This window comes from Micromys minutus, assembly GCF_963924665.1.
Source record: "Micromys minutus genome assembly, chromosome: 1".
NCBI lineage: Eukaryota > Metazoa > Chordata > Mammalia > Rodentia > Muridae > Micromys > Micromys minutus.
In genome coordinates this window covers 86,673,013-86,686,679 of record NC_137969.1, presented here as the reverse complement: position 1 = coordinate 86,686,679, position 13,667 = coordinate 86,673,013, and the positions used below count along the sequence as shown (strand labels likewise).

The window sequence follows — 13,667 nt, the reverse complement described above, 5'->3', positions numbered from 1 at the left end:
GGAACAAGCTGTTCACACTTCTTTGGCTCTCATCTCAGTGTCATAATACCACTGTTTATAATACAAACTTAGAACCTGTTTTATAGAACTGAACTCAATTCTATTTTCAAATTGTCCAAGATGTCGGTCCTGCCCATTTCTTTTCATTAGAAAGCAAGAGGGATATGGAGGAACAATTTGCTAAGGGTCCCCCGGCCCATTATTTTACCATTTCCTTACAGCACACAGAGAGGGGTGGAGGAGAGCAGGAAAGGGGAGACTGGTTCTTTCCTGATTGTTCAGATTCCCTGCCTCAAGAGAACCATGCTCCACCTATCAGGGAAGCAGCTCTCAGAGGCATACCAGGGAGCAGGCCAACTGCTGACATAATGAATGTCCATACCAGGAAGGACAGAGCCACCCTCTACTGCAATAAATGGTCCACACCAGGAAGTGGAATTTGGCAACAACCAGGAAGGACGTCGGTGAAGGTAGGTGGTAACTATCAGAACTCAACATTAAGAATAGGATCTACCCCACCCTAGCATGATACTTTGTGTAGTGCCTGCTCTAGACTGCTTATGTGACTACTAAGGGACAATGAGAATAGATGTGGGCATGGGCATTAAGTTCTTGCAGATGCAGGAATGGGCATCAAGTTCTTGCTCCCTCACCCCAGAACTTTCCAACGCATCCATTCATGTTCCCCCTACAAAGCAAGAATCATGATTTAGTAAGGTTCCTTTGCTCTGGAAATACTAGGTTAATCACAAAGACCCAGCTGCCTTTAGGTTGAAAAGGTATGGGTTAGAAAAGAAGAGTTTAGAAGAGGTCTTTCCAAAGCCTGTGCAAATGAGCTAGCGTCCCTCCTCCCTGCATGGCTAGTCTTGAGCTTCTTTGTCATCCTGCCAAGATCAGAGATCAACATCTCATGATAAAGGCTTAATTGCTTCTGAGTCCTGCAACCATGGGTTCAACGGGAAAGTCATCTCAGCATCCTGCTCTTCAATTTACCACCCACAGAATGGAGATTAAGATGGCATTTGTACCCTCCCAAAGGGTCACTTGGACAATTTATATCCTGGTCCCTAGGAAGTGCTGGATAAACAAGTTCTAGCTGTGTTAACAGCCCAAGGCACAGCACCTAACACTCCTTGGATGTGATTGACAGAAACAGGATTGAAATTAGAAAAAGTAGAACAAATGAGACAGTTTGTAGATTCCTTCTGAGCCTATGATCATGTTTTAGCTCAACCCTTTTCGTTGGCCTAGTCATTTATCCAAAAGAAAGCAATATTGTCTTCTTTACAGTGTGGAGAATGGGCCATGCAACTAAAGATCGCCCCGGTTGGTGGAAGCCTATAAACGAAGATTTCCAAGGGACTTATTCCTAGCTAAATATTATAAAGAGCTCCAGGATTGCTGATGTGTTGTTAATTCCCCCTCCAGCTTTATTAAGCAATAATAAAAGTTTTTTTTTTAATTTGGTAACATTTTACTATGACTTAGAACTTTTTTTCCTCAAAGAACAAAATTTGCATAAAAATTCAGGTATTTGAAAGACTCAAAAGTGCATTTCTCAAGTCCTGTTTCCAGGCATTAAGAGTCATACAGTTGTTGCCACTGCTGTTTTCCAAATGTCTGATGAGTGCTGAGACTGACGACTATATTTCCTTGTGTCTGATCAATTTTGCAGTAGACCATTTTAGCTCTTACAGCACCAATAACAGATGCTTCAACATCATCACCTCCAATCTGTAGCTCTTGCTGCACTGTATCAAAAGAAATCTCTTTTTTTCCCACTGCCATTCCCATAAAGGTAAGGAGTCTCATTTTCACCAGATTTTGCTCATGTAACAAGCCAAGTGAGTCTATGCAGTCTTTGTTATTCTGATAGAACTTGAATACGATGCCAATTTAGAATTCACAAAAATGTTTAATAAATCATGTATAAGCTCACCTTCCAAAAATTTGACTGGCCTTAGCATGAGAAGATGGTTAAAAAGAAAGGCATTTGGATCCTGCAGTGACTGCAGAATACATCTGTGGGCATTGATTCGAATGTGGGAGGCACTGTCTTCTGTGTAACTTCAGAGCAATTCCACCATGGCCTTTGATGCAGCACTGTTTTTCTTATAATCAACAAGTGCCTCATAGTCTTAGGAGGCTGTGTTTCTTTTCAGTGGTCAGCTTCCAGTCAGAGATCCACTTTCTCACCTGATCCAGTTCCCTTGGGATGAAGTGGATGGCCCCACATGATGCTGCCACTTTGATGAGGCTGCAGTACACTGTGTACCTTGCAAGAGTATTCTTGTCCATCCCGTGGAAAAAGGTTGCTGAGAAATCCAGGTGGGCACTCGCCTTCCTGAAACTTGACCAACTTTTCATACAAACTTTCAATTGATGTTTCTTGCTTGTCTGGTTCCAGGATTGACAGGAGGGACACCACGCCGTTCATCAGGGTTTCAACATCTTCCTTCAGGCACACATCACAGGCTTCAATAATCTGAGCTAAATCTCCATAAAGTCAACCTTCTGAGTTCTCTTCTGAGATCTCAGTTCCTTTTGATTTCAGATAACTTCAGATTTTAGATAAACCTATGAGAGAAGTTCAGCAGCTTGCTCTTCCTTGCTGATATTGATTATGGTGAAGGCTGGGACACTCACAGTGAAGGCCAGACTGTGGAAGATGTTCCGGTTTAAAACCACGTTGACTGGAAAAGGAAGGGATGGTGTTTGAATGGTGTTACCTTGACAAAAGTTTATATGCTTATGATATACAGTGTGAGATATATCTGATTAAATCAAGTTCTGTGACACATGCACTTGATGGTGTGGAGAGAACAGCAAGTTAGCAGTTCTCACATGTCCAATGCTCATCATGCTCCACAAGAGACATTGGAGAACTTTAGATTGCTAGAATTCTAGAAATTATATGCTGATCTGAAACTTGGTGATTTTTGGCCAACATCCCTTCTCCAGTAGCTTGTAACCTCTCTTCTATTCCCCACTTCTGTGAGCTCAGAGACCAGCATTTTGAATTTTGTGTATTAGTGAGGTCATGTGATGATTGTCTCCATGCTTGGTTTCTTTCACTTAGCACAATAACATTTATGACATTTCAAATTATAAAATACTAATAAATTTATAAAATAATAATATTATTTTCCCTGTCAACTGATATTATACCACCAATTTATCTCATTTTCCCTGCCCATTCATCACTTTTAAGTGTTAGTTACGGTGAAGGGTGCTCTAATGAACACAGACATCTCTTTCAGATGCAGGTTTCACAGAGCTGTTCTCTATCTTAAGTGAGAGGAAGGCAAGAGGAATGTCTACTACAGTGAGTCTTGTGAGGCAAGAAAAAATTCTGGAAGCATATTAGCTTCCTCAGATGCTTGTCTGAAGTCAGAGACTTTGTTGACATTTTGTGACCTTTTCCAGGCAGACTTAGAACCTCATTCATCTCTACCTCCTGCTGATAGATGCTAAAGCCACTGTTGTCTTTAAAGACTACAGAAAAGCTCTTCTTTTGTCCATCTGTTTTTCTAGCCATGAGCCAGAAGAAAGCAAGGTGAAGCAGAGACTAAAACTACTGCATTGTGATACATCGCCAGACAAACTTATACATGATGGATGCTTCACATATGAGGAAACTGAGGCCCACAGAGTTAATCACCTACTACAGTCACACAGGTATTGTCAGTCTTGGGATGGTAACTTCCTGTGTCATGATGTTCTTTTGAACTTCCGAATCTGATGGTATGGTTTCTCTCTGTTCCAATGCTTTGTTCTTTTTCTCTGTGGGAAATGCTATTTTTCTAAAGCTGAAATATATTAACCACATGTAATTAGTGATTTTCTTTTCTCCTCAGGCTGCTGTCCAATTATGAACAGAACAGCCCAGCGTTCTTCTTTTAGAGCCGTAGCACTATTTGCATCTCCAGTATGTGGGTCATTTGGTAAAGAACAAAAGTAGCTGATTGATCAAAATGCAGAGGATATGTGGTGACATCTTTGGAATTTGTCAGCTTTAGAGTGAACACCGGAGATCATATGCATGGTGTGAGCACGTGCACACACACACACAAGCATATATAAGTATGAAGGATAATAACTTACACACAGGCATGGGCAGCCATTCCACTGTGGAGACAAAGTCTCTATTATCTCAGGAGCTATATAGCTGGGCCTCTAAATGGTGAGTTGGGACCTGATAGGTGGTGCTTGGCTCTCTCACTAACCATCTGTGACTTCCAGTCTTAATGACAAAGCAGTGTTGTTGGGTACCAGGCTTCCAGTGTCCAAACTGTGACACCTACCTTTGCTAGTTTTGTGATTTTAGACTAGTTTGCTCAGCTTTTCTGTGGTTGGTTTTTCACATATAAAATGGGACACTGGTTTTCATAGTTTTACTCTCGGGAAAGGAATATTGGAAAATAAAAAAGCAATGGGAAAAAGTACTCTATTCCTCAAAATTGTGTTTCCATTTGCTTGTCCCACAAATAGTGCCATATAGTGCTGTGGTGATGTTTAGCTTTTGTGTCACATCTGAATGTTGTAGGTGAAGTGGGGAGAGTGAGTCAACTGGCACATCTGGGAGGTGTTTTAGTCAGAGTTCTCTATTAGAACAGACTTGATAGAATGAAAGTACATTTACTAAAAGGGATTTACTAGTGACTTATAGGATGTAGTCCAGCTAGACCAATAATAGCTCTCTCCCAACAGAGCTATTAATCTAATAGTTGTTCAGGCTGTGAGGCTTGGATGTCTCAGCTGGTCTTCAATATACATTGGCATCCCAAAGAGAGAGGCTCTAAGGCCAGCAAAGGAATTCCTTAGCAAGAAGGTAGATGGACTTGTCAAGAAGAGGGTAAGCAGGCAAAAAATCCAAGAGCTTTCTTATCCCATGTCATTTTATGGAGACTGCCACCAGAAGGTATGACCTAACATTTTCTCAAATGATCCAATCAAAATAATCTCTCACAGACATACCAGATGCTTGGGGTTTGGTTGATTCTAGATGTGGTCAAGTTGGCAACCAAGATAAAACATCACTGAGGAAAGCTGATTTCTTCAGTCCCATTGCTGTTGAAAACATGGCTATCCCACTCTTGTGCAGTTCAGCTGAGTCTTAAGGCCGTGTTTGCTCATATTTCCTTAAAGTCACTCAGCTGTTTAGAGTAATTAGAGACACACTCAGGCAGGAACCCCCAGTGGAATGAAGGTGGTTACTATGTGACACAGGAAGAGAGAAGGTGACAAAAGGAGATGAATGGTGGAAAGTCCCAGAGCAAATACAAGAGTCCCAACTACAAAGGCATCAGCGTAGGCTGTTTAGCCTCACAATGGTGTTTTCGTGTCTTAGTTAGGGTTACTATTGCTGTGATGAGACACCACGACCAAAGCAGCATGGGAAGGAAAGGGTTTATGTGATCTACACTTCCACATCACTGTTCATTACTAAAGGAAGTCAGAGAAGGAAACAAACAGGGCAGAAACCTGGAAACAGGAACTGGTGCAGAGGCCATGGAGAAGTACTGCTTACTGGTTTGGTCCTCAAGGCTTTCTCAGCCTGCTTACTTATAGAAGCCATGACTACCAGCCCAAGAATAGCACCACCCACAATGGAATGGGCCAATTGCTAAACAAGAAAATACCCTATAGGTCTGCCTATAGCTCAATCTTATAAAGGCATTTTCTCAGTTGAGGTTCCCTCCTCTCAGATGACATAAGAGCCATCCAGCACTGTAAATGATGAGACATCTCCCAAGTTCCACATTGTGGAAAGAGAATTGACCCTGCAAGTTGTCCTCTAATCTCCACATATATGTCCTGGTAGATGTGTAACACACACACACACACACACACACACACACACACACACACACACACACCACTAAACATATTTGAAGACAAAAAGCTAGCAGTACATAGTATGGCATTGCTATGCAATGCTGGGAATCAGCAAGCTAAGATCCATATTGGCCAGGTGACCATTGGGAGAAACCATTCTTCTCTACAGAAGCAGAAGGTGCTGGGAAGAAAGGGTGAAGAAAGGGACTGGGTGACAGGATATGTTTTCATTTGTGGCCCTTTCTATAAGATTACCAATTCCGTGACCTTGGGGGTCACAGAAGTTTTCAGCCTGTTTGTGTGTCAGAGGCCTGTGCTACCTTCTTTATCTTAATATTCCTAGACCCAGCTCAGGCCTGGTAAATGATCAGTGGTTCAGAACTGTTTGCTGAAGTGAATTAAATTGCATTCATCAGAGCTCTGGAGAGAGATCACAGGATCTGTGCTGAAAGAAAGCTTTTAGCTGTTAATAAGGGCAAACATTTTTAACAGGCTATGCAGATTCGGATCTTGTTTGGTAACTTGCTATACACTTAGCTGAAATTCTGCTCCTTTGTTATGAATTCAGGAATGAGAATTGGTTTGTCATATGCTTTATAACATCATTTCTTTTGCCTGACTTGTTTGCTTTTAAATCTCAGCACCAGAGGGATGTGGTGAGTTTTTCAGTAGACAGGTTTAAAGGATGACAGGAAGATTGGAGGGATTGTCTGGCTGAGTTGTCAAGGATACCTGTCTTTGTTGTTCTGGTCTCTCAGGGGTGTCACTTGAGGCTATCTTGCCATCCACAGGCTGGAAGAGAGACTAGTCTTTGCATCATGGTCACAGACGTAGTCCTTCATTATAGGTCATTCTATAGGACCAAATCTTGCTTCTTCTCAGGTGGCTGGATGTAAACCTCTGTGTATCTGGAGCTGATCCTTTGGTAACTTTTAGCTCATGTCATTGTCAATAATGCTTCTGTTTTTTCTCAGAAGTGTTTTGAGTGTGACAACAAATAACAAGACACTCCATTTATCCCTCTTCATTCTAGCCTTGGTCAATCAATCAGAAGTTTATGGAGGAACTGGTTGTATAGGCAGATAACAGCTATTAGGGAATGCTTATTCTAAAGGCAACGAATTTTGTACTTTAGCCAAAGCAATATATTTCATGTGTCTTAAAGACCAGTAGCATTATAAGGCTATGGTAAAATAAAAGACAATCCCATATTAGTTAGTAACTATTTCTTTTTCAATTTGTCCCCTAGCTTCTAAACAATGCATTATTTCTCCAGTTTAGCATTTTATCTCCTCTGCTGAGTTCAATTATAAAGTGGTAAAATCACACTTCAAAAATGTGTATATGCTAGCAGTATACACTCCAATCTGACTGTGTTTGGAGACAGTGCCTGTGAATTGGTACTTAAGGTCATGGGAGGTCATGGGAGAGGGACCACCATCTCACCAAACCAACATCTTCATAGGAGGAGAAGAAGGAACCCGAGTTCTCCCCAAGCCAAGGGGAATTTAACCCAGCAGCATGTCTGCTCTGGCAAGGGATCACATCCAAAGACCTTCTAGGTCTGTATGGTCTGGCAAGAATGACACACCTTTCATGCTCTATCTGGAATACAGACCCATCCTTAGTAGAAACCTTTAATCCCTAGCAATGAAGGAAGCAGCCATGTTTGAAAATGATGTCTAGTTGAGATGCAGACAAAGTGAGGAATCAGAAAAATTTGACAGAATGAGTCAGAGATGGGATACACTCAGCTCTCACTAGGATAGGAAAAAAGGCTATTTAAGAGAGCAGCACAAAGGGGACGGAGAGGGAGAGAGAGGGAGGGAGGGAGGGAGGGAGGGAGAGAGGAAGGGAGAGAGAGGGGGGGAGAGAGAGAGAGAGAGAGAGAGAGAGAGAGAGAGAGAGAGAGAGAGAGAGAGAGAGAGAGAGAAGGAGGGAGGGAGAGAGATCAAGCAGTTCAGTGAGTGCAAGCAGTTTAGCTGAATTAATGCAGTGGCTTTTGGCTGAGACATCAATTTGGCTCAAGACACAGTGCATAGCAGACTTACTCAGATCCTCAGTTCCCAGAAGCTCACCTGTCTCATTCTGTAGTAGACACACAAATTCTAAATGGATTTAAGTACCTGTCTGTTTATCTATCTATCTATCTATCTATCTATCTATCTATCTATCTATCTATCTATCTATCTGACTTACATTCCAGTGAGGATACCAAATAACTTCTCAAGAGAAGAAATGAAATGCTCCACACCTTCATAATGATATTCACTTTGGACAATCAGTAGGAATGGTATTATAGAATATTATTCTGATGATCCACTTGTTACATGGCTCCAAATAATTCTCTACTGAATTCATTTAGAAAAACTTCACTTAGTAAAGCCTATATCCCAGACATTAATTAGTAGATGAAAGTGACAGTTGACATTTACAACCTACTTTCTATATTCTGCATGTCTGTGTAAATTACCTTCTATTTCTGGTATTGGTCACATAAGATTGCTCCTGTTAAGGTTCCCATTTTAGGTATCTGTCTGTCTACCTGTCTAGATGTCTATCTATCATATATAAGAGATAAGAGACATAAGAGACAGTTAAGTAACCTGCTTAATCTAGCTCATTGGAATGCTTTTACCCCCACCTCCAGTCCCTTTAACCTTTGCCAATAGCTGGAGCCAGTTTTACTTCTAACAACCGGTGAAGGGACTGGCTGTGCTATAGAGCATGAGGATGGTACCAATGCCTCACAGCTCAGAGAACTGCCACTGCAAACAACCACCCAGCTCCAAGGAGCAACAGTGCTGCTCCCTGTCAGTTCTTGGAAATCTGACAACTCTCATTGGGTCATCCATGAAAACCTGGTGCATATTGACCTAACCGGCTTAGGAAAGAGGGCTTTGGACATGGCCATTTTCATCCTTTATTTCCTGCTAGGGGTGAATAAAAATGTGTGGCCTGACATGTGTGGTATGAATCTCAGTTCACTGGAGAGAAGGAGCCTTTCCATGAAGCTGGGATTGAGGACAGCAGAATGAAAGGGAGAGACAGACCTGTGTCCCTGGGAACACAGCTGATTTTCAATGAGCCATACCTCTCCTGGCACCTAAGCTGTCCCTAGACTTCAGGTTATGTAAGACAACACAGCCATGTTGTTTAAGGCTGTTGGAGAGGGAGTTTTTGGTTGCAGACAGCTGCAACTGCTGTAACTAGTTTGTGTTGCCAATCACAGGAGAGTTCTCAGAAAGTTTAACAGAGATTGGTTCACATTAGAAGATTGCTTTTAGAACCTTATATACTTCACCCTTCCTGTTAAACCTTGACTCGGGAGATTAGGAGACTCTGTCCTTAGTTTGGTTCTCCTATTGTCTAAATGAATGTTCACAAAGTAGAGACTTAATCAGTAAGCTGGCAGTTAGAAGACAATGGCACTTGGCAGTAAAGAAAGGGACTCTAGGAAGGCTGATTAGTGTGCTTGGAGACATGGAATATTATCTGAAAGGATTGGTGTTGGCTCAGGAACCCCCAGGACCAATTGTCAGCACAAAGATTTATTTGTCCCAGAGGGACAAAGGGCTGGGAATTAGAGACAAAGACAGGAGACAGAGGAAGAGAAAGAAGGGGGAAGAAAACAAAGGAGGGGGGAAGGGGTATTTGTCCCCTAGGAAGATAAAGGATTGCTTCTGGATAGAGAGGAGACAGACAGGGCACATAGAAAAATTGTGGTTTATAAAGATAAAGGGGAAAAACCCTGTGTTAGGAAGAGATTTTTTAATTTTAATTCAACAAAGTAAGTGAGCTAAGTGAGGGGGGTGTTGATTGCTGGACTTCAATACTGTGGTACCTGGACCTTGGCAGTCAGCCTCTGGAGGAAGACATAGTTAATTAAATAAGGAACCAGACCTTGGTGGATCACTTTAGGAATACAATGTAATGGTTTCACTGGAGGTAAATGGAATTCAGAGATGGTTAAAGCCTACCAGAGCCATGTTTTCAGACTAGCTAAGTCCCTTTGTTATCTACATGGAAAAAAAGAACAGAGAATTAAACTGTTGACCTCCAAGGTAAGCATCTTCTGTTTCCTGGTTGTAGGAGAAGAACTTTGTGGTGAGAAGGAAATGTCCTCTATGAGTCTCAGGCATTTGAATACTTGGTCCCCTGTTGGTAGTCCTGCTTGGGAAGGCTTAGGAGCTGTGGACTTGTTGGGAAATATATCTCTGGGGGCAGACTTTGAGGACTCAAAAGCCACTCAGATAATGTATAATCTCTATTTCTTGTTTGCAGTTCAAGAGGTGAACTCTCAGCTTCTCTCCAACTGTCATGTCTGCCTGTGGCCATGCTCTCCACCACCACCATGATGGTGATGGACTCTTTTCCTTCTATTATCCCCAAATAAATCCTGGCTTCTGTAAGGTGCCTTGGTCGTGTTTCATCAGAGCAACAGAAATGCAGCCAGTCCTTGGAGTTACTTGAAGGAGCTGGTCTTAGAAATACTGTCCTCAGCTATTGCCAAGTGACTTGAGATGTGTTGAGGGAATTGAAAAAAAAAAAAGTGATATTTAAGCCTTGCCCCAGCCTAACATGCTGTCTCTTAATCAAAGACAATGTTGACCTGTGCTGTTTGGCACCCGTACAACACCTCATGTATCCCAATGGTAGACTCTTCCATATTTATTCTAGAAACAACTATTTCATTGTTTGCCAAGTACCTGCATGAGGTAGATGAGAGAGACTCACTTACTGTTAGGCCAGAATGACCCTTCCTGTCATTGGATTTATCTATAAGAGATGATAAGTGGAGCTGGAGAAACTTTGCCTAAAAGGGTTGAGGATGCTTTAGATAAACGTGCTGACTGATTCTCTTAACAGCTACATCACAGTAGGGAGTCAGCATATCCTGGAATCAGCACAGACAGGCATCTTGTGTTTTGAAAGTGAATTTTTAGCTTGGTTTCTGAACTCTGGAAAATGTAATTATTTCAGTATGAGCTACAGCAAGGAACTGGTGTTGTGACGGTGCACGGGACTGGTCACTGTAGTATGTGGGCTTCTCTTATGACCTCTGTCGTTATGGGTACCAGGTTATCATACAGGCTTTAACCAGGCACAGCTCTGTGAGGGTATCTTACTTCAGACCTCTGGGACATAGGCAAAGAAAAAAACAGCCAAGAAAACAGATGACGAGTCCCTATCATTTATTTTTCCAGTTTCCTGGGCAACAGAACAAGAAAGTGTGTCTTATGAATAACTGTAAGACCACCAGGAGCCAGGCAGGCTCTGGAAAATCCAGGTTAGGCCACATGTGAACACAAACATTTCCTGATGTTTCTCTCTTTAAGTGGTTGCAAATCCACAGACTCCTTTCCTTGCAGAAATGTTTACCAGGACCACAGTTTCCTGTTTTTGCCTCTTCCCCTAATTGCCCAACTTAGGTTTAATTTGATTATTCTTTCCAGTGGCATCCAAGATGGGTAAGCTCTATTGACATGCAGGCCCTTCCCTTCTACCAAGGAGCAGTCATGTGATTCAGCTTTGCCTCTGCGCAAAGCCTGGAGCTCACCCACATGTGTTTCCTAATCTTTTCCTGTGGCCTTTTCCCTCAGAAGAGGAGAGAGGTGGATCTGCCACTCTTATCTCAAGAACCAACATCCCTATCACTTCCCAAAGACTGTCTCAGAGATAATGACTTGGAATTCAATTTTATATCTCAGTAGCTTTCAGCTATTATTTATTTTAGGAGACTCTTATCTCTTGCAGAGGACTCTTATACCTGAGGACAGTCTCTTGGGAATGTGTTTTAATCTAGTGACTGGGAATCAGAAACACTATAGTTATTTTTAGACTTCATGGTAAGACCTACTAGGGGATTGTGACACAAATTTAATGAATTATAGTCACCATTTTTTAAATATAGTCTTGACTGGCTGAGCTAGAACTTGCTATGTAGGCCAGGTATCACAGAGATCCAGAGACCCATCCGTTTCTTTCTTTATAGTGCTACAATAAAAGATGTGCACCACCTGCCTAACCTTTATCATCTTAAAGGTAGAGAGCTGGGGTGAGAAGAAGTAAATTAGCAGAGTTGCATATATATGGTGGGACAAGCATCTTTGTGTGAAAGGTCAGATGATGCTGATACAGTTCTATGCATTCATCAGCACAAAAGTGCACACGGTCACAGTGTAAGGACCTATTTGTCTCTATGAACTATGCTGGAAATAATGTGAGGAAGGTGTGGAGGAACATCTGTGATCCCAGTGCTTAGTAGGTCAAGGCAACAGGATTCCAGGTTTTGCAGCAGGCTAGCCAATGTAGTGAGACCCCCCCCATCTAAAATAAATAATAGCTGAAAAGTACTGAAGTATAAAATTAGGATTCCATGTCATTATCTTTAAAATAATCTTTGGGGAATGACAGGCATGTTGGTTTTTGAAGTAAGTAAACAAAAATGTCTTGAGCTGCAGCATAAATCTATCAACTCTGAAAATCCATCCATCTCTTAGAAGTAATGCTGTGTGGGACCCAGGAAAAGGCATGGCTGTTTAGTTTTCACCTCTTTGTCCTCTGGATCTTCTCATTTACTTTGGGATGCTTCAAGAGGAGCTACATTCCGAGAGTGTGATTAATAAAGCAAACTGGAAAAATCAAAGCAGATGCCCCAAAGCTCTGGTGAAAGATATTTACAGGAAAGTCTATTTATATGGGTGGGAAGGGCCATCAGCCAGTCACTGCGCCAGAACAGAGCAGCCTGTCCAAAAGGGAAGCAGAAAAACCATCCACTGCTCTGCATCCCTTTTCTTTCCTTTATATTGTACGTAACATCCAAGTTACTGTTTGGATGATGTTACCAGTTAAACACAGTCTAATCACATAAACAAGACATTCAGGCTTCTTTGGACCTTCACACATATCTTGGTTTATTTGAAGATCATGAAGCTGATAGTTCCAGAGGCTGGCTAAGGAAAGAGAAGGGCTTGTTTGGGTCATATGCCCCAGATGGCAGAGTGTGAGTATGGGAGCTTGTGTCTGGGCTGGTGTCTCTCAAGCCTCTTTGATCAGGGAGCTGCCTGGCAGCCCAATGCAATGCTATATGTATATATGTGTGTAAGTACATACACACACATACACACATACACACACACACACACACACATACACACACACACACACACACACACACACACACACACACACACGTACTTATTGAGAAAAGTCCAGTACTTTAGGAAACATGGAAGTTGTAGCAGACTCATATGGAGATGATGGAAATCACTGAAGGCTGTCTGCCGAACCATTATCCAGTTCAGGCAACGCTTCCCCATTGTTCTTTGGCAGCTCTTATTGGGCTTTAAGAGTGAAGCTTCCATTGGAAACCTTCATTTCTGAAGGATCTCAGTGGACAGAAGACATCAGCAAATCAATGAGGGACAAAGAGCAAGTGGAGAACCCTAACCTTACTGGAAACGTGGACCACTGTGCCTGTGAGCCACACTGATTGGTCTTAAGAGCTGTGGACCTATAATTGATGTATTCCTCTAAATCCTTTGTGTTTTGTTTTGTTTGTTTGTTTTAGATAGAATTTTTCTGTGTAGCCCTGGCTGTCCTGGAATTCACTCTGTAGCCCAGGATGGCCTCTGCCTCTTGAGTGAGTTGTTGGTCACCGACACCTGGCTTGTTTGCATCCTTTGTAGGTTGGAGGGGACTCCAATTTATCATGCAGGTTATTTATACAACAGACATTTTTCCCCAAAGAATTCATTCTAACCTAATTTCAGTTAAGGGATAGAACCTAAGTGGTCAAAGAGTAACATTCTCAGGATTTCTAATAC

The 13,667-nt window shown here is 42.0% G+C and overlaps 1 pseudogene across 1 annotated transcript; it reads right to left on the bottom strand.

The window, feature by feature from the left end:
- Positions 1-1,526: 1,526 nt before the first annotated feature.
- LOC308433224 (eukaryotic translation initiation factor 3 subunit M-like) lies at positions 1,527-13,160 on the bottom strand (annotated as a pseudogene). Its single transcript has 2 exons — positions 13,039-13,160; positions 1,527-2,558 (listed from the first exon to the last, which is right to left on the bottom strand). The product of its transcript is annotated as a eukaryotic translation initiation factor 3 subunit M-like (transcript).
- Positions 13,161-13,667: the final 507 nt, after the last annotated feature.